Source organism: Pyxicephalus adspersus, chromosome 5 (genome assembly GCF_032062135.1).
Source record: "Pyxicephalus adspersus chromosome 5, UCB_Pads_2.0, whole genome shotgun sequence".
NCBI lineage: Eukaryota > Metazoa > Chordata > Amphibia > Anura > Pyxicephalidae > Pyxicephalus > Pyxicephalus adspersus.
In genome coordinates this window covers 13,991,958-14,015,178 of record NC_092862.1, presented here as the reverse complement: position 1 = coordinate 14,015,178, position 23,221 = coordinate 13,991,958, and the positions used below count along the sequence as shown (strand labels likewise).

The window sequence follows — 23,221 nt, the reverse complement described above, 5'->3', positions numbered from 1 at the left end:
TTCTAAAGGTAATTCAACAACCAACCATAACAGACCTTTTTATTTTTTAATCTGTTGTGGATAGCTCAGAGGTACATTTCAGTCAAAAGTATACAAGTTGTACTGTGGAATTGTGATCACTTTCTATCTGAGAAAAATGAAGGGCAGAATCTCGTACACAACTGTGCAATGCTTTGGGACTTCCAGCTCTTCAATCCTATTATGAAATTAGTTATTCGGTTGAGCACAAAATTTGCAACTGATCTTCTCCTGGGAACTAGGCCTAAGGCATTTTAACATATATAGGGCCTTGTTGCCAATACAATAACAAACTATTTATATTGACTGGTTTGTCTAATTGACATAATAGGGCAGTGTTCTCCCCAGCCCCTTTCAGCTGGGTGCACTACCTGGAACTTTTCATTAACCACCTGTCTGTTTTTGGGTAGTTACTGACGAGTTAGGTCGGAATACAGGGGCTGCCACCCCCTTGCAATTTCTTACCACCCAGCTTAAAAAAATTCTGGGTTAAACACTGTAGTTTGCTGGTAGCTATGGTTAAAGCTGAGCTAAACCTGTAATACCTGTCTGTCCCCAATCCCTTACAGCAGGGGTGCCCCATTATGTGGATCACGATCTACCGGTAGATCACAAAGGCAGCACAAGTAGATCCCAGAGCCCTGCCTTTCAGAATAAACTCTACCGCACACAGGAGTTAAGTCCAAGCTTTTATTGCTGGTAGAATCAATTTGACTTGGTCATTTTAAAAGTAGTTCACAAGCCAAAAAAGTGTTGGCACCCCTGCCTTACAGGGTACCTCCATCTTCTTCTTTCTTCTTTGACCATCATTATTGGTCATGCTGAGATGACGTAACTCATTCATTCCCAGCCCATGCAGGGGAGTCTGGATTGTCGGCTTGTTTATTTAGGCAGGTAGGAGGGATTATTGCAGAAGACACATTGCTTGTCCCTTACTGCAATAATGACCTGCCTGATCATGGATTCTTAAAAGCGGAACTAAAAGCGGAGAAGTCATTGCCGTCTATCTGTTGAATGAATTCAGGCTAAAACTACTAGTTTCTTGACTCTCCAGGTCCATTCCCTAGAATGCACCAAATTCCATTGAATCAGCATAGTAGTCAGCCAACCAACATGTTCAAAAGAGGAAATAAATAATAAAGAAGCCTCCAGATGGGATGTTGCTCATATACAGTTTTATCCTAAAATCATCCCGTCTAGGTGCCAACAACAAAGCTTTATTAATTGAAGGATTGGCAGGAGATCTGAGTGCAGTAGAAAAGCATCTGACCACCTGTAAGATGTGTCACATTTGGCGTACCCTATGTTTTCTAGCTTAGACCTTGGCTACTCAAGGCTAAAGCTACGTACAATGCTAGCTACAAATTATTAATATGAGCAATTCCAGACAAACTAATGTTCTTACCTAACAATATCCCACACCATGATTCCATTCATTTGACGATAATACGCAATTAAAGAACTTGGCATACCGCTGTGCTCATTACACATGTGATTGTGAAGACATCAAGGATATGTCAATAGACTACCTGCCATGCATGCATGGTCCTTTGTCTGGCCACCACTGTATGTACTCTTTAAGGTGAACAATGATTGCCCAAATGTATCCGCTAAGCTGAATTGAATCATTTCAGACTGTCATCTTTTTACATTTGGCCAATTTTTGATTGAGCAATTTAATGGGCCAGGAGACCTTCATATTGTATTACGCATATCCGGTCTCGGTATGGGCCTATAGATATTATTAATCAGGGCATTAGATAATTGTTACATTTTCAAAATGTGAACGAATGAATATATTTTACATTTTTAGAGGAACTTCCACATATTTTTAAAGTCATTCATACACCAGCAGACTGGACAATGTGACCATTCGGGTCCTCAGAAATGGGCACTGCTTACCGAAGCCAATATAATATTATTATTAATAAACAGGATTTATATCGCACCAACATATCATGCAGTGCTGGACATTAAAAGAGGGTTGCAAATGACAGATACAAACAGTGACACAGGAGGAGGAAAGGACTCCAGGATAAGCCTGGAAGAGCTTATCATTCATTGTGTCTATAATTAAGGTCACCATATAACATAGACATAACATAGCATTTTTCTGATATGTTTAGTTTTGTTTCTCCCGTCTATTGCAGTTTTCCAAGCCTTACAACTACTGTAAGGAGAATGGGTCACATTGGCCAGCTAAAAAGAAAAACAAAACTATTGTTTCCTTGGACTATCTGGTATTATTGCAAAGTATTTATATAGTGCCAACATATTAAGCAGCGCTTTACAAAGTCCATAGTCATGTCACTAGTTGTCCCTCAAAGGAGCTCACAATCTAATGCCCCTACCTCAGTCACATGTTAATGTCTTTATGTATGTTAATCTCCAACACAGTCTAAGGTCAATTTTGGGGGAAGCCAATTAACCTAACTGCATGTTTTTGGAATGTGGAGGAAACCGGAGTACCTGAGGGGAACCTACACCCAACACAGGGAGAACCTGCAAACTCCATGCAGATAGAGTCCTGGCCGAGATTTGAACCTGAGACCTAGCACCTCTGAACCACCTTGCTGCCTGTTTCTATTGACCCTGCATTGGCCAGTTGATGGTATGAGGATGGCTGAAGGTGCAATCTTGATCCCTACCCCTAAAACTCACAGGCTTGAAAGGCTTACTTTAATACAAGCCCATCATTATTATTAATAATAATAATAAACAGGATTTAGATGGCGCCAACATATTATGCAGCTCTGTACATTAAATAGGAGTTGGAAATGACAAACAAATACAGCCTGTGACACAGGAGGAGGAAAAGGCCCTGCCCCAAAGAGCTTACAATCTAGGAGGTGGGGGAAGTGACACACAATAGGGGGAGATATGTAATGGTGGGAAGTAGTGAGGGTTACAAAAGACAGAAGAAGGGTAGGCAAGTTTGAAAGGATGGGTTTTTTAGGGCTCTTTTAAATGAGCAAAAAGTAGGAGCAAGCCGAATAGGACGAGGAAGACTGTTCTAGCGAGTCAGGGCCGCTCCAGAAAAGTCTTGTAGCTGTGCGTGTGATGAGGTTATGAGTGAGGAAGTCATTAGTATGTCATTGGAGGAGAGAAGATAGCGGCTAGGAGGGTATTTTTTTATCAGGTCAGAAGGGTAAGTGGAACAAGAACTGTGGAGGGGTTTGAAGGCAAAGCACAGGAGCTTGAATCTGACCCATTGAAGGTGAAATGGAAGCCAATGAAGAGAACTACAAAAGAGTGGTGGGAAGGAAAGATGTTATTACTTATTTTACTTTTACTCATTTTAAGTGAAGGAGGGAGAAGAAAACCCCTGTTATTTTTATATCTTTTAAATGTTTCTCTTTTAAAAACAAATAAAAATACTTGGAATAAGTTGTGGGTATGTTTGACACTCTGGTATGTTTAGGTTCCTCTTTGAAGACAATTTTGTTTAGTGTCTGGTGTATAAATGTTGTGTCCAGTAGGTCAGGAATGCTGAAATACCGGATGATGGACAGGTGAAAGCTGTAAAACCAGTCGTTGTCATGACTATAAAGACATCTATGTTTCTAAAAGTGTACCAGAACGCGTTTATTTATTTATATCAAGGTGACCTAAATTCTGAACAGGAGAGCATATTTTAAGTGCCCAAAACATACCTGTGCTTTAGAGTCCAGCTCAGCTGAGCATTCCGTTTATATACCGCTTTCAGCTTTAGGTGTAAGCTCTTCGGGTCAGGGTCTTCCCCTCCTGTGTCATTGTCAGTATTCAACTGTCATTTGCAGCCCCTATTTAATGTACAGGGCTGCCTAATATGTTGGCGCTATATAAATCCTGTTTAATATTAATAGGTGGGCCTTTACCACATGCTATGTTCACACTGATGAAGGCTCACTTAGGCAGCGTTGTGTGGTGGCAATCCAGTTATTTCTCATTTGACGGATATCCCTTAAAAAAAACAAAAAAAAAACCTTAAGGTAATGCACTTACAAGTAGGTAGATGGACTGGAAGACACTTAGGTATGAAGCTGATACGCTGGCATAATTGTGCCAAAGCACAACATGCACTAACATTAGGATTGTCATATGTAATTTTTATTTCTAGGCTTTTGAATCAGAAAAGAAGTTGTGCCATTTGGTAAGCTTTCTAGTGGGAGCTACTTTATGCCAGGGAGAGATCATTTAAAGGTGGAAGAATGAGGGGGAGCTCAAGGAAGAGGTTCAGATGGGACTGAGCGTAGAGAAAAAGGGGAAGTCTTTGGAGCCCCTCTTATTCAAAATTCATTTACATGTCATTCTTGTTCCTGCTCCTTACAACCCTTCTGCTGTCCCACCTATTTACAGCTTTCCTGCCACCCTCTTGCCACCTATTTTATTAGCCATAACATAGATGGCTAGAGCAAAAAACAGTTTGAAGAAGATACCATGTTTAATTTCTATACCGCTCTGGCATCAGTGTTGCAAACTAATGGACTGTAAAATCTGATTTTCATATTTAGATGTGGTCTGCTGGAAATAACACTTGTGCATTCATTAATAACATGTGTAGTCCTAGGACACAAGTTAAGTAAACCCGTTTGTTTACTGTGGAGATCAGACGCAATTCATGTGTGAAGACTCCGGAACGTGTGCACACAAGTGGGGTGAGGTTAACCAAAGGTTATTAAGTAATTGCACACTTGGGCCCTCATACAGTTATATATTAAATATTATATCTAAAATGAGAGCTGTGCGTGTTGCTTGATTTTGAACCCTACCCTAATAAAATGACAGATGACGAATGTAAGGAAGAGTCTAGTTATTATGGTGCAATACAGAAAATTTAGATGCTTAAATAGGTCATGCATGGGTTTTTATTTTTTGTATTTTTTCCCGAAGTTGACCTTCCGACACACATAAATAATGAAACCTTGGGGAAGGGTTGTGAAATGAAGTCCTTATTCATGTGTCTTGTTTGAGAGCACTGGCCTTTAAAAAATAAGCTACCCAGCTGCACAGATGATGGAACACTACTTGTACCAATGGAGGTTTCTGCAGCCTTGTAAGTTTTGTGACCTCCAATTTGGAACTTTGACTGCAAAATTGGACTTTACTTGTTACAAGCCTCACACTTGCTATTAAACATGCTGCAGGTATGTTTGACAAAGGACAAGGATGGGATTGGATTTATTACTATAATATTACCCACATCCCCTAATCTGATCCCTGTCCTGAGCATCCAATCACCATACTATGATGTAAAGTGTCCTACCATACTGCAAAACCGTGTTTTTTCCAAAAAAAAAGGAAGCACAATAAAAAAAACAAAAAACAAACTACTACATTATTCATGAAAGGTTAGATAACGTTTTTTTTTTTTAATCACTTGCTTTACTTTGATCACTTCGTATAAAATTAATATGTAGGGGGCTTGAAGCCCAACCTTAACATAATTGGTACATTCCAATAATTCTGCGTAAGTAAACCTTTTAGTAACATTACCAGTCTGCATAAATTGTTTCCAATATGCAGTAACAGTATGGCATGTTTTTCAAAAGGTTTCACCTTAATTTAAAAGCCCCCTTGAGTTCTAGTCCATCAACTTTTCCACAATCTAGATGTTATCATTTTTTTCAGGCAGGAGGAAGCGCAGAGAAAAGGAACCAGAATTTATAAGATTGTTATCTCTCAGCTGTTATCTTAGTCCAGGAAGTAAATTCGGACCCTGGATGATGCTTATTATTATTATTATTATTATTAATAATAATAAACAGGATTTATATAGCGCCAACATATTACGCAGCGCTGTACATTAAATAGACTAATACAGACAGTGATACAGGAGGAGAGGACCCTGCCCCGAAGAGCTTACAATCTAGTAGGTGGGGGAATTTCACACACAATAGGATGGGAGATGCTTAAAGAATGATGGCAACTACCTTCTGTACTGTGATCCTCATGGGAGGTAATGAATACCTCTTAGCAGCATTATTCATTTTATGTATGGTAGCTGGTTGAGCTAAATGGCAATATAAAGTTTTGATCAATACATACAACAGGCATGACGGCCGCAACATGAAGTGTATTTTGTAATTGGCTTAATTATACTAAATCCAATATTATGTATATAAACATATACTTTAAAAAGTAAAATGCTTAATAAATTGGGGTTCCAGAGGTAAGGAGAGAGAATTTTTGGGATACCACATAGACTTGCTTGGTTTAGGTTGATTTGCCAACACACGATATTCCAACCTAATCTTTTGCTAACCAGTAGTTATTGTGCCAAAGAGGATGGCAACAACATGGACTCGCCATCTCTGGAAAAAGGAAAACATGGATGGCATCAACTGAGAGCATGGACCCCCCATCGCTGGAAGAAAGAAAAACTTGGATGGCATCAACTGAGAGCATGGACCCGCCATCACTGGAAGAAGGAAAACTTGGCAAGTATGGCATGTATACTTGCACACTAGGCAAGTGCCTCCGCTACCATCAACTGTTTCTCTTTCACCGATGGCTGATTTTGGCCCACTGGCTTGCGAAAAACTGTTCTGATTTAAATTAGTGTTAAACAAGTGAGATCCAGGGATGCTTGGATTCACTAAGTGAACAACATGTTCAACTTTATTAATCATAATTGGAATTTTTGTTCTTTCTATAAATATAAACTGTAATTATTTGTATGTACAATGTGAAAGTGTGTCTGTATGTACAATATATTGAAGGATAAGGAGCTGGCTATCCTACAAATGAGGGTGTCCGAAGCCTTCTGAGCATCATTGGGAATTGTTTGGCAGGTAAAACAGCTATCATATGTATTTCAGTTATGTGTTCTTCTGTTTGCCAGCTTTAGGTCTACATTTTACTAGGGCTACATTTAAAAAAAAATGTACAGTATACTGCTTTTCATGATAGAGGAAAGAATTTAAACTGATTTGCCTCACCCCCACTTATTATAGTCATTGAATGGAGGACTTGTCACTGGAAACAGGAAAACTCCTAATTGTTTCCTTTTTCCTCCTTTTATACAATTAAGTCAAGACTTTAAGTATACCATAGTTGGTAAAAAAATAAACATAAGGCAGTAGAAGAGGTGTGATATCACAGGAATGGCTGGGCAGAATTGTGTTTAGTAGGTAAAGCATAACATAATTGTATTGCATCCATGAATTTAACTGTTTGCTCGGAGTTCCTTTTTAAAAAAGCACTCAAAGCTGATTCTCTTAAAATACATTCATGGTTAAATCTAAATATTTGATTTGTAAAGGTTTTTGCCATATGGACCATTTTGAGTACCTTAATTTTTCACAAGTAAAAGCAATTTTGAGTATAAAAATATTCTGTAACAATTTACTCAATACAATGCCATCTTTTTTTTACTTGATCATGGTAATTGCGTTTTCTGTACTGAACGATTAATTTGAATGATGATATTCCGTTTTAATATTGTTGTGAGACCTAAAAATTGCAGCAGGCATTATTTTTATTCTACAGGGTCTCTTCTTTCATCAAATATATCACTTGAGGTTTAAAATGCATTTTTCTATTGTACGTGTGCACTAAATGCAAAAATGGCTGAACTAGGGAAGGATTAAACTCCACGACGGTGACCACAGGGGCCATTGGTTTTGCCACAACTTTCCCCTCCTATTCTTAAGGTGCGTACACACTTCCAATTTTTATCGTTCCAATCGAACGACGAACGATCGATTGGGCAAAAAATCGTTTGTAAAAAAGTAACCAACGACGCCGACGAACAAGGAAAGTCGCTGGAAACGAACGACCGGACCGACGGATCGGATTGGACGACGATCGTTGAACATCGTTCGTGTGTACGGTCGTTCGTTGATCGTCCATGTTCAGAGCATGCGTGATGAACGAACGTCCGTTCACTTTCCTGTCGTGCACATAGTTCCTCTATCGCTCAAACGATCGTATCTATTGTGTGTACAATATCTACGAACGATCGTGTCGTTAACTCTATGTGCAGAATCGTTGCTATACCATCGTTCGTATATATCGTGCATGAATGTTCGTCGTTCGTTTTCCAACGATAATAATTGGAAGTGTGTACGTAGCTTTACTCAGATATCATTCCTTTCCAACATTTGCAAAGTGAAGATAATGTTTTGTTCACATCTTCCCTGTGGGATTGCCAGAGGTTAGCGAAAATCTAAAATAGTAATCTGTTAAAAAAAAAAAAAATGACACCTTGGCAATTTCAGATAGTAAAGTATTAATATTTAATCAAGATAGTTATTGTTTATTTTACTTTAAGTCTGTTTGAACTTTGACAATTTTATGGCCATTTATTAAGGCTTGTTAGTGTTACTCTGTTCTGTTGGTGGACACCATACATAGGTTCTAATTTCGTGCCATAGTTCCTTACCTTGTGCCACAGTCCTTTATCTTCTGCCACAGTGCCTGACCTCGTTCCATAGCACCGGAACTCTGTCTATACTGTGGCTTTGATAGACTTATAGGCTGGAGAGAATACACATTATTCAGTGAAGCTGGATGATCCAGCAAACCTGGAATGAATCTGATCCAGGATTGAAAACATTTGCTAACAAAACATTTGCTAACAAATCAAACTTGATTTTAGGAAAATTCATTCCAGGTTTGCTCTATTGCCCAGCTTCACTGATGAAAGTGTATTCTCTCCAGCTTTGGAGAACTTTAATAAATCAGGGCCATAGAGTAAATCTAAATAAGCTTTTCAGCAGAGTCATAAATCATATTTGACCATAGGGTTCATGGGCTAAAGTGGTCATAGTTTGGTCTTCTTTTCTGGCATGTCAGTAATTGGCAATGATAAATGTGTTTAAAAAAAAAAAAAAAAAAACTACAAAATTACCACTCAAGGATTATGAAAAATGTATTTTCAGCTGAAATAATTTTTCTTTATTTTTTCAAGCTGAACATATACAACATAATAGTTAATACAGTTTTTTTTTTAATCAGAAAATAAAACTATTTTTGTAAAAAAAACAAATATAAATACTCAAATTTGACTTTGTATTAGTCTTGTAATCCTATGTAGAATAGACTGGTACGGTGAAAGATGACAAATCATTGGGGGCCAATTAGGTATGCTGCATGTACATGTGCCAACATAAAAAACCATCTGATATCAGAAATGAGCAGAGGGCCGAGATCATTCTGTCCAATTGTAGGATGTGAACGTAGAGGGGACCCAGTTGTCTTGCTCATACTGCAGCAGAAAATATGCAATGTATTTCAAGGTTGGTCTGCAGTTAAGCTTTAAGATGACTATTCATTATTATTATTATCCAGTTTTTATATAGTGCTGACATAATACAAAGCGCTGTACAAAGTTCATAGTCATGTCACTAGCTGTCTCTCAAAGGGGTTTACAATCTAATGTCCCTACCAGAGTCAGATGTCTTTAATACAGTTGAAGGTCAATTTTTTGGGGAAGCCAATAAACCGCAACTGCAGGTTTATGCTATGTGGGAGGAAACTAGAGTACCCGCAGGAGAACCTGCAAACTGTATTAAGATAGAGTGTCATGGCTGAGATTTTAACATGGGACCTTGCGGTGCAAAGGCCAGAGTGCTAACCACTGATCCACCTTGCTGCCTATATTAATGATTTTGGTTGGATTTTACTATTTCCTACAGTGGCCAGCGTGGCTACTTGGCTTTCTGTGCAAATATGAGAACATATTTGGAAAGTTTTTGTGGTCACTGGTTTTCTTGAGTCGGGGTAAGAATCTATCAGATGTTGAAGCCGCACAGCTATTTATTGAATAATGGTGTTCTGCGAAAATGCTGCAAATATCAGCAGTCTCCTTAACAGAAATCTTGAGTAAGCATGATTTCTGGCCTGCAAACAATTATTAGTGGAGGATATACCAATAGGTAATACATTTAAAAAGTGGAAATCTATTTTATCTTTATCAAAATACAGAGCTGAGAGGTCATGTTAAATTAGCGTGTATTTTCTAGTGTCCATATGTCTAGAGGTCACTAATCCATCCATATACTTCATCTTATCAGAATGAATAAACCAGAATAATCAATTATACTGATGAGTAGTAAAAGATTAACTCGGTGGCCATTGTTCACACAAGTCTTTAATCATTGAACCTCATTAGGCCCTCTGCTGCTTATTATATTTGCTTGCCTGTTTCCACTTTAAAGACTAATTTTAAAACAGCTGGACCCCCTGCTGATGGGTTTAGAAAAGTTTGGACTGGTAGCCCTAAATCCTCCTGGGATTTCCATATCTCGCATCCCAAGAGGCTTCAGGGGATTCCTAACCATATGCCCAGCAGTGTGGGGGAGCGGAGTCCTAGAAGAGGAAATAAGAAAGCAGAGGCATTGTGAAATAATACATAGACTTTACCAAAGGACATATGTGAATTAGTAACGGTGGCTCATAGGTTAGCGCTCTGACCTTTGCAGCGTTGGATCCCAGATATGAATCTCGGCCAGGGCATCTGCATGGAGTCTGCAGGTTCTCCCTGTGTTTGTGTGGGTTTCTTCTGGGTACTCCAGTTTCCTCCCACTTTCCAAAAACATGCAATTAGGTTAATTGGCTTCCCCCCAAAAAAATGACCTTAGACTGTCTTGAAGACATATGAATATGGTAGGGACATTAGATTGTGAGCCCCTTTGAGGGGCAGCTAGCGACATGGCTATGGATTTTGTACAGCGCTGTGTAATATGTCGACGCTACATAAATACTGTATAAAAATAATGATAAGAGGAAAGCCCCTTGATGACGGATGCCTGATCTTTGGCTGTGCACAGAAGGAGGAACCCATGTCCTCCTGAAGTATGTGATGCACGTATCCCATGAGGCGGCTTGTTTCCCCTTTAGTTTTTACAATGCTTGTGGTAGAGACACAAAAAAAGGGGTAGTGACCCTATTACATAATGAAAATGTGATTATAGGTCCACTTTTAAATCCACACTTGTCATCAAAAGCAGGTAATATTTCCTCCCAGCAGGGGCAATTACTGACCTCCCTGGCTACATTCCGGGTTCCTACCCCCAGGCCATGGGATGATTCTTGCATGGCATAAAGAACACTTTAAATTTGCAAAAGCTATTTTTATAGGTTTGCTGATGACCTGGTTGAATGCTAGTGACAATCATTGGTTGCATACTGTCTTTTCTAACCTTTATTACCTAACTGTGTTTTCTGTATACTTTTATACCTAGATTTGTTTTATGTCAAAACATTTGTTGCATGTGTGTAGCAATCTTAGCACACACAGGTAATCTGTAATTCTATTTTTAGAAAACAAAATTATGAACTCATGGGCAAATGGCTAAATGTAACACTGGCATGTATATACTTTTTAATCCGGTCAAGGATTTGAACAAATACACAAAATCTGGGGAATTACCTCTGCAACCGGGACGTTTAAGGCCAGTGGATATTGATTACAATAATATAAATAATAAAACAGACATCAATTAAAACTTTTAAAAATGTGAAGCAAATATTGTCAAACATTCCTGTCTGGGTAACCTCAACAAAATGGTTTCCCTGTTGGTTCAACGTGTTTCATGGAGTGTATCCGCTTCTTCAGGAACAGGAAAGACAAGAATATCTGATACATGCAGCATATAGGACCCACCTAACACGTGAGGATAGTCAGGGACAGGGACTTTAGGGCTATTTTTCAATCAGCAATTAGCAATTATCCCCATGTGGGGATGCCATGTGCGGATAAAGATAAAGCCAATTGAGATGTTTTCTTGAACGAACAGTAAAAATTAAGAGTTTATGCATGGACATCCGGAGATTCAAATAGAAACGTTGTTAAATATGTTAAACGATAACATATTGATATTAGAAATAATTGCGGATTGAAAAATAGCCCTAAAGTCGCTGTCCCTGATTTTGTGTATTTGTTCAAAGATTCAGGGATGTGGCCTTGTGTCAAACTAACTGGCTGGTAAACTTCAAATGTGCCGTTCAAGGATTTGCATTTCCACCCAGACACACAGAACAGCCAGCCTGTTGACCTGACTTTCGTTATTGTGAATACAGCACAGTCATCTCCCTGCCCCTTGCTTGTGATTTAATAAAGAAGGTGGACAATCGGGACAATTAAACAATATTAATTTGTTATATTTATTAACAATTAAACGTCTGTCAACCTCCTCTCTCCTCCTGTCGGAATCTTCCTTGCCAGCATATGTGTAATACACTAAATTGGCTGCTAACACTCAAACCTCTAAGGTGAACAGCAAAGAGTCAGGAATTGTGCCAGTGAGATCTCACTGGATAAGTATCCAAGCCAGACCAAAAATCTGAAAAAGAAGCAGGCCTCATCTGTGCCTTTTTTATTTTGGGAAATGCTGGCTTTTGATTTTGCACTCAACATTAATAACACTTTGTTGCTCATTTAAATGGTTCCTAAGTAAGCTTTAAAGTGGAACTAAAATTCTGCCTTCAAAATTCACGATCAAGCAAATATTTATTACAGATTGGTCAGGCAATGTCTATTGTGCAATAAAACATACTTACCTGCCTGATTACTCTCCTGTCAAATGCGTGCTCAGCATAGAAATCTGGAATATTGAATGAACTCCTGCACATTTGCACAGGAGTTACATCATCCCAGCTAATCAATCTGCCTGAAAATGGAAATCGAAACCTGGAAGAAAAATAGAAAAAAGATGGCGGCACCTGGAAATGAATGGTTGCGGTGAATGTATATTAAAAAATTGCAATCGAGATGGTAAGGTATTTTATATTGCTTGTCCCCTCTGTAATAAAGAACCTTCTTGATTACAATTTTTTTGAAAAAAGGTTTTAGTTCTTCTTTAACCAAAGGAAATGTCATCAAGATTACATCACCTAGACAAATACTTCCACCAACAAGCTGGTCAGTTAGTGGCTCTTTCTTTTGTCAACCCCTCATTGGTCCTAGTGAAGTATTGATGGAGATAACTTATAACATCCCTGTTTAAACAGTTGCTAATAATAGAAAGTGACAAATGAATGAAATTTGCTCACTCTCAGAGGTTATAAGGTAACTCTGACCTAGCGGACTTCCAAATGACTTACTATGCTTTAAACTTTGACACAAATAGGAGCAACATAGGCCTAGGTCTTGTCCTGGGAAAAAAGAGAACTTCATACTAAGTGGAATGTGTTGGTGGGAAGCCAAAGACAAATGTAATAATAATGGTTTTAAGCTGTATTATTCTTTGGTGAATAATATATACAGCCAGTCCCTGGGTTACATACGAGATAGGCACTGTAGGTTTGTTCTTAGGTTGAATTTGTATGTAAGTTAGAACAGGTACATTATTTTAATAAATGCAATAGGAACAGATGTTTGTCTCAACATATTATTGGCAGCATGGTGTCAGTTACTGTATAAAATCCTCACTGTGAGCTAATCACAAACAAAGCAAAAAAAAAAAAAACACCTTAATGGAGCCTAGAGATTTAATAACTTCTGGAGCAAGCTGTGCTTTGATATGCAAAAAGAAACAACTGCAGAGTTTGTCTTGATCATTAAAGAGTTACAAGATGTTACAGATCAGCTCTACTCCTTAAGATCACCCACAACCTCAGCTGTGTTTAGTAAAAGATTTCTTCTGCAAGTCATGCAAACCGCCCCCCTCCCCCATCAAACCTCCATCCTGCACATGAGCAAGCAGGGAAGCCCCGTTCCTATCTCGGAGTTGTCCGTATGTCGGATGTCCTTAACCCGGGCACTACCTGTATAGCCATTAAACATCCCTCATTTTTCAGACCATAAGCAACCATGTTAGCATGGGAGAAAATGCCACACCAGTGCACAACCCAGATTTTTTTTTTAAGCTGGTTTGGGAAGAAATTGTAGGTGGGTGGCGGCCCCTATATTGTGACCCAACTCATTAGTCACCACCCAAAAACAGCTGGGTGGTTGCTGATAAGTGCCGGGTGGTGCACCCAGCTAAAAGGGGCTGGGGAGAACACTAAGTGTTAAATTTTTATTCTGTTCCAGAATTTCAGAATCGGCTGCTGTATGACATTTCCAGGTGTGTTGGGTAGCTTGTCCCTCTCTTGCTGATCCTACCGTTACTGCTTTGTCCTTTAGTAATGTAAGTGACAGCAGGAAAAAAAAAGGCTGGGAGCATGCTGTCCCCAACAGGTATTCTTGATTCATTGGATTCTTGCAGGAATACTTAGATGTGCATGGTTTTGTGCTGATAGTTAAGTGTAAATAGCAGCAGATACCCCAGAATTAGGTAAAGGATTAGTGCTGGGTCAGTCAATGTATTTTCTCCTGAAATAAAGCCAGTGCAGAAGTAGTTTCAGATTCATTACTCTACATATATTGTTGGCTGATGAAGCATTGCTACTCATATACATTCATTGATGTCAGGTTACACTTCTGGGTTTTGTGCATTAATCTAAGGCTACGTACACACACCAGCTGATTCTCATCCATATTCGCCTCGGGGCTAGTATCGTATGAGAATCTGACGTATGTACAACACTTGTCCAATGTCGTTTATGGATCCATCCTGGAAGATCCACGAACGTTTGCAATACAAGTGAAGTGAGAGAGTGCAGCGGGGTGCCGCCCCATCGTTCTTGTAGACAGGAGGGAAATGAATCTCCGATTGTCAAGGGTTAGCTTAGGATCAAGCTTACATTGCCTAACTGCAGTGGAGAAATGTTAGGTCACCATTCTGGTTGAAATGTCTGGATCACAAGACTCGCCTAATAAAATCGCCTTTGGTATTTATTTATTTATTTTTTTAGGTTAACTGTTTCATTCTCTGTAGTAAGCTGCTTCAATGACAAGTTGGATGATTCTGTTTGATAAAATGATACACCTCTAGGATAAACTCTGTTTGCTTACCTTTGTGGTGATGTTATTATCTGACAGCTGCTGTTATCTTGAAACAAATTACCTCAAACCATTACCTCAAATTACCTGTAAGCCATTTGACTTTTCTTGTGTTTTGTGAAAACACAACTAAAAAACATGACCTTTAGACCATATGGTCTATAAGCATATATTTTGACTTTATGGTTTGGCCATTCCAATGTGGAGCAGTATATTTACTCATTAACTAATTGCTTTACAGCTCTCAACCACTCATTTGGAATAGGTTGCCAACGCATTGCAATGGAGCAAAAACTGGAGCAGTATTTGCATTATGATATTGGGGTACTCTTCAGCATGGGTTCAATGGCACCTACTGTCTTGTGCTTTGGTTGTCATTTGAGTTAGCACCAGAACACCCCATACAGAATGAAAATTCTAATAAAAAATATAAGGGCTTCAGTTTCTTTTTTTGTGTAGCCAAACCTTTTGATTACCAGTAGGGGTTTTTTTGGGCTGCCTTTATTATACAAGCATATACACAAATAGTATCTGTCAAGATACAATATATATTACAGTGGTTTCATTTGAGTATTACCTAACCTTCTCTGGCCCTGTAGGCCTTTTTGGCATGTTTAGCTATACATATACTTCTATCAGGTCAAGTAAAAAAAAACATAAAGTCCATGGGATGAATAGGTTATGTAGAGATGGTTGAGTAGAGCAGTGGTCGCCAACCTTTTGGACATCTAGGACCACTAATTTCACGGACTCCGACTGCGCATGCACAGGGAGCGGTGTGTCGCTCAAAGGGAAAGAAACTTCCCCCAGAGTGACCTCATGATGCCAGAACCTGCCCACTCTCCCATCTCAGGTTTGAGTCTGTGATGGGGGAGTGGGCAGGATGTGTCCAGAGGTACACCCTGAGCCTTCGACCTGTACGGGAGACATGATCGGTGGCTGTGGCCGGTGTGCCCCCCCAGCTGGATTCTTCTCTTGACCCCGCTGGGGGATGCACCAGCCAGAGCCGCGAACCACCGGTCGTCTGTGGACCACCAGTTGGCGACCGCTGGTGTAGAGTATGTTAGCTATTTATGCTATATATACTCTACACAACTATCCCAGTGTCCATATCTTCATGAATCAACCCAAATTTTTCCATCTTGAGCTCCCCTGGGGAAGCCAATAAGCGAAACGCGTTTGGTAACAGACATTAAGGACCCATTGTGTATTGTTCTCAAGTAACCTATTCATCCTATGAACTTAATGGTTTTTATATGTAACCTGATATAAATATATGTAAAGCTAAACATCCCAACAAGGCCTACAGGGCCTGAGGTGGTTGAGTAATACGCAATAGAAACCACTGTAAAAAATTTTTCAATATCTGACAGATACCATTTGTATATAAAATAGGCAGCCAAAAAATAACCATACTTCTATATATTTTAGAATCTGTGGGCTGGCCAACACTACGGTTTTAATGTATGGAAATTTAGCCACAAAAAACTCTCTTCTCTTTCTACTAAGTTTTGAATAGTGTACATATAGATTGGATCCCCTGTCTTTTATTCTTGCTGTCTTTGCGTCCACTGGAAAGATGCAATTCTGGCAACCAATGCCACCATGACAGAAATGTAAGAGGCATCCAAACTAACACACCATAGTTGTCACCAAAACAAGAGATGAGAGGACATCTTCCAACAGGAACATCTGTTCTGGTAGCAGCTGTCAGAGAAGGGATTTCCTCTCACTTTGTTGATAGTTTCTCTCACTTCCTGTTGTGCTTCCAGAACATAAAGCAAAAGGGAAATCTCTTCTACAGAACATTTTGTCTATGCATGTAGTTTAAAGCAGAACTGATGTTTAAAAACAAACAAAAATTTCTGGAACAATTGTGTGCAGATACCAGGATATCTCCCCTGCAGCCAGTGCCAGATTAGAGGTCTTTTATCCTTGCTTTAGGTTTTAGAGGACCTGTAACAATTAGCTACAGTTCACTCATCTTCTAGACAGAACAACTTTGAACTGCGGCTTAATTAAAATGATTGTGGATGTATGAAGTATGTGCTGACGCCAGTCTGATCTGTGTGTTGAGCACTCTCACCACCTAGCACAGGCTTCTTCTACAATGGACCTATAACGCTCTGTCCTTCAGGGATTGTGTCAATTCAAAGATATCCAAAAAGGTGCAGCTATGCTTTTAAAGCATACGAGGCACACCTATTTGGAACATCTATCAGAATTTTTTTACTCTGTGTTCCAAAGGGAAGCCTTGACTTTCTTGACCTCTGGGATGACGTGTAATTGATTCCCATGAGCAGATGCACTGAAGGTCAGAAGGAAGTCAAATGCACCTGAATCGGTAAATTCTAAATGATCTTAGATGTGCCTTAAACCAAAGCCATTGACAAGATTTCAAAGCAGATTATTACAGTTTTCTCCAGACCGGGTGTCTTCAGTAGAATTTTTTTTCGATCTTTCTGTTTGGTGATAACTGTAAAAATGTTGGCTCTCCATCAATCTTTGCCCCGAGTGTTAATAGTTACTTGGAACATCAGAACAGATTAAATGTTCCATTGGGGACACACAAACCTAAAAAGGGTCCCCGGTCTATCTTCCAGGTAAAAAAAAAAACAATTGAACCTTTTATTTGTTAGCATTGGATTGGTGTGCTGTAGCTTTGTGCTGCCAACACACTGGAGATCTGGACCACTAATTCATGGTCCTGACATACGTCCTAAAGGAGTGCAGACTTTCCCTGCCAACCTAAATCAGTAGGCTTTCATCAAACTTCATGCAATGCTACAGACAGCTAGCAGCTAGTCATAATTGGCATTTCCATCAAGATCTATGTTTCTTTTCATTTCAACTATTAAAAAGCATAAAGGTGCCCGAAGTCTTCATGTAAGCTTACCAAAAGCTTTGCAAATGCTTTACAAAACTAAGTTTTACATGTTGCTGTGATATATTCTGAAGCCTAGGTGAGCAAGGCCAGGTGACAAGTCAAGAATTTTTACCCTGCCCATGTAAATCTCACAATGTAAAGCATTTACCTCTCTAATGGTCAGTGTGGCCTGTTTACTTGTGTGAACGTTATGCAAAGCATGTAACAGATATCTTGCTGCAATACCAGACCTAGTGGAACTGAACAAAAAATGCATGCAGCCTGTTTGTTTATTGCAGAAGGGACAGGTGATATCCCTTCTCCAATAGAACATACTTACCTGCCTGTTCACAATTTTTCACACCTCAGTGTATGATGCTAGATATCCTGGCAAAGCCTCTGCTACTAGGAATTATTCAACTTTTTTGTGCATGCATGGTAGTAATGTCCACTAGAACTAGACCGGCTGAAGATGGTGGTGCCTGCAATGAAGCAAGGACAGGTGAGTAGCAGGTAAGTTTATTTTATTGCTGAAGGAACATTGCCTTCCCCTTCTGAAATGAAAGACCAGCCTGCTATCATTTTTCATATTTTTACTTCTAGTTCTGCTTTAATCATCCTGGGCCAGAGGCTCCCCAGGGCTTGTAGTTGTGTTGTTAATCACCTCCGAGTACCTGTTATCTGTCCATAACAATCCCTGCTACATGACAGATGGAAACTAGTTCAGTTTTGCAGTAAATGTGAACAGATTTTGTATGCAGTAAACAAAAATCACTCATTCATTATGTATGATCTGTATACACGGCTGGACTAGATTTTGTCTTTGTAGCTGGTCCCCAGGGATCAATTTATTTTTCCCATATTAGAGAGAAAGATTTGTGAAAATGTGTGTATAAGAAGCAAATCATCTTTGTTTCAGTTGAATATTAACAATTATGTAAAATGCTGTGGTACAGTTATATTCTTTGCATAAAAATCTAAACCCTAGATACGCAGCGAACAACACTGTTGAAATAAAAGGGAGTTGTTTTATCTGCCAAATGATTTGTATTTCTGTCCATCCGCCACTGAGACTTACGGGTACCACACAGCACAGTCCTATGATATTTCTCTGCTGCAGTTTTTTAACAATTACAGGTTTTGTCCGTTCCCCATCCTGTGACTATATGGTGAAAGAAGAAGTAGCAGATGTACGAGTTTATCTCACTTTGCTCTTCCCTCCTATGGTAATGCTTTTTGATAACACTACAGCACAACTGAGTGACTTCTGAGTGCTACTTCTGCTGCTCTGTTGTTTGCAAGAGGCTGATACCAGTCACTGTATAAAATGGATGAGAACAAGAAAAGCATCTGACCGATGTGACTATTAAGTTTGATTGCTAAAAAAGCAAAAACATTATCATGTAGACCACAATATGGAACAAGGAAAGCATCCGGATCCCTTTAGATTACAGTTTCTCAACCAGGGTTTCTTGAACAATGAGCAGTTTGTGACACCAATGATCTTTATGGCTATTTGTAAGCTCTACATTCTTCCAATTGGCCAACAATGTAAGATGCAAACTTCCCAATGGTCACCAAGCTAATCTACTGTCGTGCCAATTCTAGTAGGGGTTCTCTGAAGACCTTAAAATTATTTAAAGGGTTCCTCCACGTTAAGAAAGTCTACTTTAGTTGTTGGCGGTAAACAATCACATGGAATGGGGTGGTAGCCAAGTATTTGCAAAACTTTTCCAGGGGCTACATATTTCTAGCTGTTCGTAATCTCCAGTGCTTATATGAATGCAGTGCAGCACGTAAATCAATTTATGAAAATGATCTAAGAGGATGTAGTTGCAAAGTTGTTTGGTCTCTCTGAATATTTTTAAAAAGCTAGTGTGTTTAAAACTTAGTAACTTTTTAAGTCCCAATGGGGTTGACATTCCCATGTCTGTGGCATCAGCAGACCCTTGGCTGGCCAACTACTCTTATGAAGAGGGTGCAACTTTGATCAGACTTATCTGGCTGTCATCATTCCGAAGGAGATAATTGACAGTGGAACCCTGTCAGACTGCTTCTCTATTCTGCTAATCCCCCACACCCTGGCAAGTTAAGCATGCTCCAGGACTGGGGCCACTTATTGTGGTCTGATAAGTTTACTTTCTGGTAGTTGGATTGATCTTGAATGATCTAGTGAGTTTGCATTTGTGTGGCCAAATTTACAATCAATAAATATAAAAGGGTGTTTAGCCCCTTGTAGGTGTGGACCACTTTATCAATGGAATTTCCAGAGGTGATAGTGGTGCAGTGTGCAAGCCACACCTGTGACCTTGTTTCCTTCTTAAAAAAATTGCAAGCAAAATCACAAAAATAAAGTAATTGAAAAAAAATTGTAATAAGAAAGGTAAAAAAAATTCAATATTATATGCTTACTTGCAGCATTTTTCTTTCTATGACTTATTTTTTTTTACTTACTAGCATAGGTGACTTCAACTTCCCAGACACGGCTTCCTTCTTTCTTTATTCTAGACCTCTCTTCTTGTGTTAGGGTGCTAACCAAATACCTGCACCGCTCTCCTTGGCTTTCTATATCAGTGGTCACCAACCAGTGGTCTGGGTAAAACTTTTGGTGGTCCACAGAAAAATTTGGACATTTTTGCAATTTTTATATTTTATTTTTATTAAAACAAAAATAATATTCTAACAAATTCCTATATTCTGAATGACAATGTTTGCCTTTATATTGCACTAAATTCACGAACTGTACTAGAGACGAAAAAACAAGGGAGGCGCAGCGTGACGTCAGTGTAGTATTAAGTTGTATGAGGCAACCATTGCCGAGCTGTACGCTTCAGTATTGTTTCCACCATTACAACAGTCACCCCGCTCCACCAATACCGATTCTCTTCTGATTGTTTTATTGTATTTGTTTATTTCTCAGATGCTCTCTTAGATAAATATGACCTTAACTTTGTGTTTTATTTAATATATTTATTGGCATCAAATAGTTTGACTTTGATAACTATCATTTTTTGTTTGGTCTTAGATTCGAATGAAATAAACCCATAATTAGTGAGAAAAAGCAAACTAATATTTAGCATTTCTTTAGTAATACCAAAGATAATTCAAATAAAGATAATAGTAATAATAGTAATACTTCACTTAACCGTGAGCTGATCAATGAATCAGAGCCTCCACAGTCCTCGTCAGGCACCATTAGGAAGATCATTATTTTACAAATGTATTTATCTTTTGAAAAAGAATTCATATTAACCTCCCTGGCGGTAATTCCGAGTGGCTCGGGGTGAATTTTCCATACCAAAAGCATAACCCTGAGCCACACTCGGGGTGGAATTGCCAGGAAGTTTAAAACTCCCACCTGTTTCCCATGATCCAACGGCGTCCTCCAACAATGCCGACGGCGTCCTCCAGCGATGATTGTCGGCCTCCTTCAGCGGTGATTGGCATCTTCTTCCCCTGGCGATGATATGTGTAACCTGGCGATGCCCGGCCAGCACCTGCGTCCCTGGCATGTGAATGTTGGGGACATGACGCTGGGGGAAGCAGATGCCGGCCGGCCATCTGCTCGCAAGTGTGTGGCTGGAGGGCGGGACCGCTGGGCTGGTAGGTGGGACCAGAATTTAAAATACTATCGCTTTTACATTTAAAAATACTTAGTCTTCATACTGCCAGGGAGAGGTTATTGGTCTTAAAGTTATATATTTTGTGGTCTGTGAGGTCTGAAAGGTTGGTGACTGCTATTCTATATAACCTTTAATATAGCTACCCATGAAAGAAGGGTGTTGTAATAATATAGAGCAAGACTGACCGGCCCTTCAGTTGGACATCTGCTATAGAATGTCAATTGAGTGACAGCTGTGAGTCTGTTGGGGCTGCTGACATCACATCCAAGATGGTGGCACCCAACAGCCCAGGGCTTTCAAAGGTCTACACAATGAAGGCTTTTACAATTACCATACATAAAATGCATTGTAAATGCACATATTCCTTTTAAAGGAAGATTTAACAATAGAAAACAAAGCAAACCCCCAAAATGAAAAAAAAAAAAAAATTTGTATATAGCTATAAATGCCACATTCATAGTAGCAAATAGAGTAAAGAGCAGTACAAGGGTGTTCAGAACAAGATGGGATTTTCTTAGGGCACAAACATGTTTTTTCAAGTTAAAAGCAAAGATTTATTTGTTCAGATATATTTTAAACTGTACATAGTCATGGTACAAAAAATTAATATTAAAACCCTTTTGGTTTTTATTTATTTATAGTTAGGGAAAAGTTTCATTCAACCCGTTTCACAGAGCTATGTTGAATGAGCAAATAGTTTTGTAATTTTCAGGTAGGAGAGGGATCCCTGGAGTAGGGAGTCTTGGACAGAGTAGAATTCTGAAATGGTTTTAGAGGGGGCTGGTAAAGATGTTAGAAGGCCAATTGTATCCAGAGTCTCCTTGTTATACCTTGTTCCCCAATTCAACCTCCTGGAAGATTGCTGAAATAAATGATCTGGTTGCAGGGTCTCTAAGCACTCTATTTGATTATTTTCCTAGATACACAAACCTGCCTGAACTTTACTGCCTTGTTTGTATATGTAAGTGAGTATCTATTCCATGTTTTAGACTAATGGATCCAATTTTCACATGGCGGAGGGCCAGAAATGGAGAAAATTACTTGTTTGTTCCTTTGCTGTTCTTTCTATTTGGATGTATGTATCAGGCAATTTGTAGCGCTGAGTAAGCAAACCCATCTTAAAGTAGTTTTATTCTCATTAGGCTACCCATAAGACAGAGACTTGTAGATGACCCCCCAAATTCATATACTACAGGAATATTTCATCAGTTATTGCTGGGAAGGTTGTACTTTAGAATATATAAACCTAATTACTAAAATCTCAAATCAGCTTTACTATGCAAATATTTCAGAAGTTTTTTTTTTTTTTTTTTTTTTTAAGAGTGGTTATGTAATATTCCAAGTAAATGCTTTTATTATATATACAGAAAATATAGAAAACATGCTTTGCAGGATAATGAAATGATGTAACAGCGCCTGGCGGTTTAGCAGGAGATCCACAGTCCAAAGTTACTAGTCTGTAAAAAAATCAGAAAGGCACAATCCGATATATGCTATATTTATAACATTAAAGCCGAACAAAACCATCAGGGGTGCTGCCATCTTCCTCCTTCTCTTCCTTGTTTTGATCTTTGGCCATCTTGAATAGCTGGGCTGGGATGAGGTAGCTCATGTGTAGGAGTTGATTCCATCCAGGCAGCTGCAATGGAAGCCAGGATTATTATTTATCACACAGTATTTATATAGAGCCGACATATTACGCAGTGCTGTACAAAGTTCATAGTCATGTCTCTAACTGTGCTTTAAAGGGGCTCGCAATCTAATGTCCCTAACATAGTCATATGTCTTTATTACGTTTAAAGGTCAATTTTTGCCAATTAAACCCATGCAAGTACGGGGAGCACCTGCAGACTCCATGCAGATAGTGTCCAGGTCAAGATTCACAAGCTGGGACCCAGCACT

General features: G+C 39.1%; 1 protein-coding gene and 1 long non-coding RNA gene across 2 annotated transcripts in view; one reads left to right on the top strand and one right to left on the bottom strand.

Moving 5' to 3' along the window:
* DEPTOR (DEP domain containing MTOR interacting protein) overlaps positions 1-23,221 on the top strand; it is a 74,617-nt gene that overhangs the window by 12,504 nt on the left and 38,892 nt on the right. The window lies entirely within an intron of this gene.
* LOC140330529 (uncharacterized) overlaps positions 22,656-23,221 on the bottom strand; it is a 7,608-nt gene continuing 7,042 nt past the window's right edge. Inside the window, exon 2 of the long non-coding RNA XR_011920756.1 lies at positions 22,656-22,958. This is a non-coding gene — a long non-coding RNA (uncharacterized lncRNA). The remainder of the gene's footprint in view (positions 22,959-23,221) is intronic.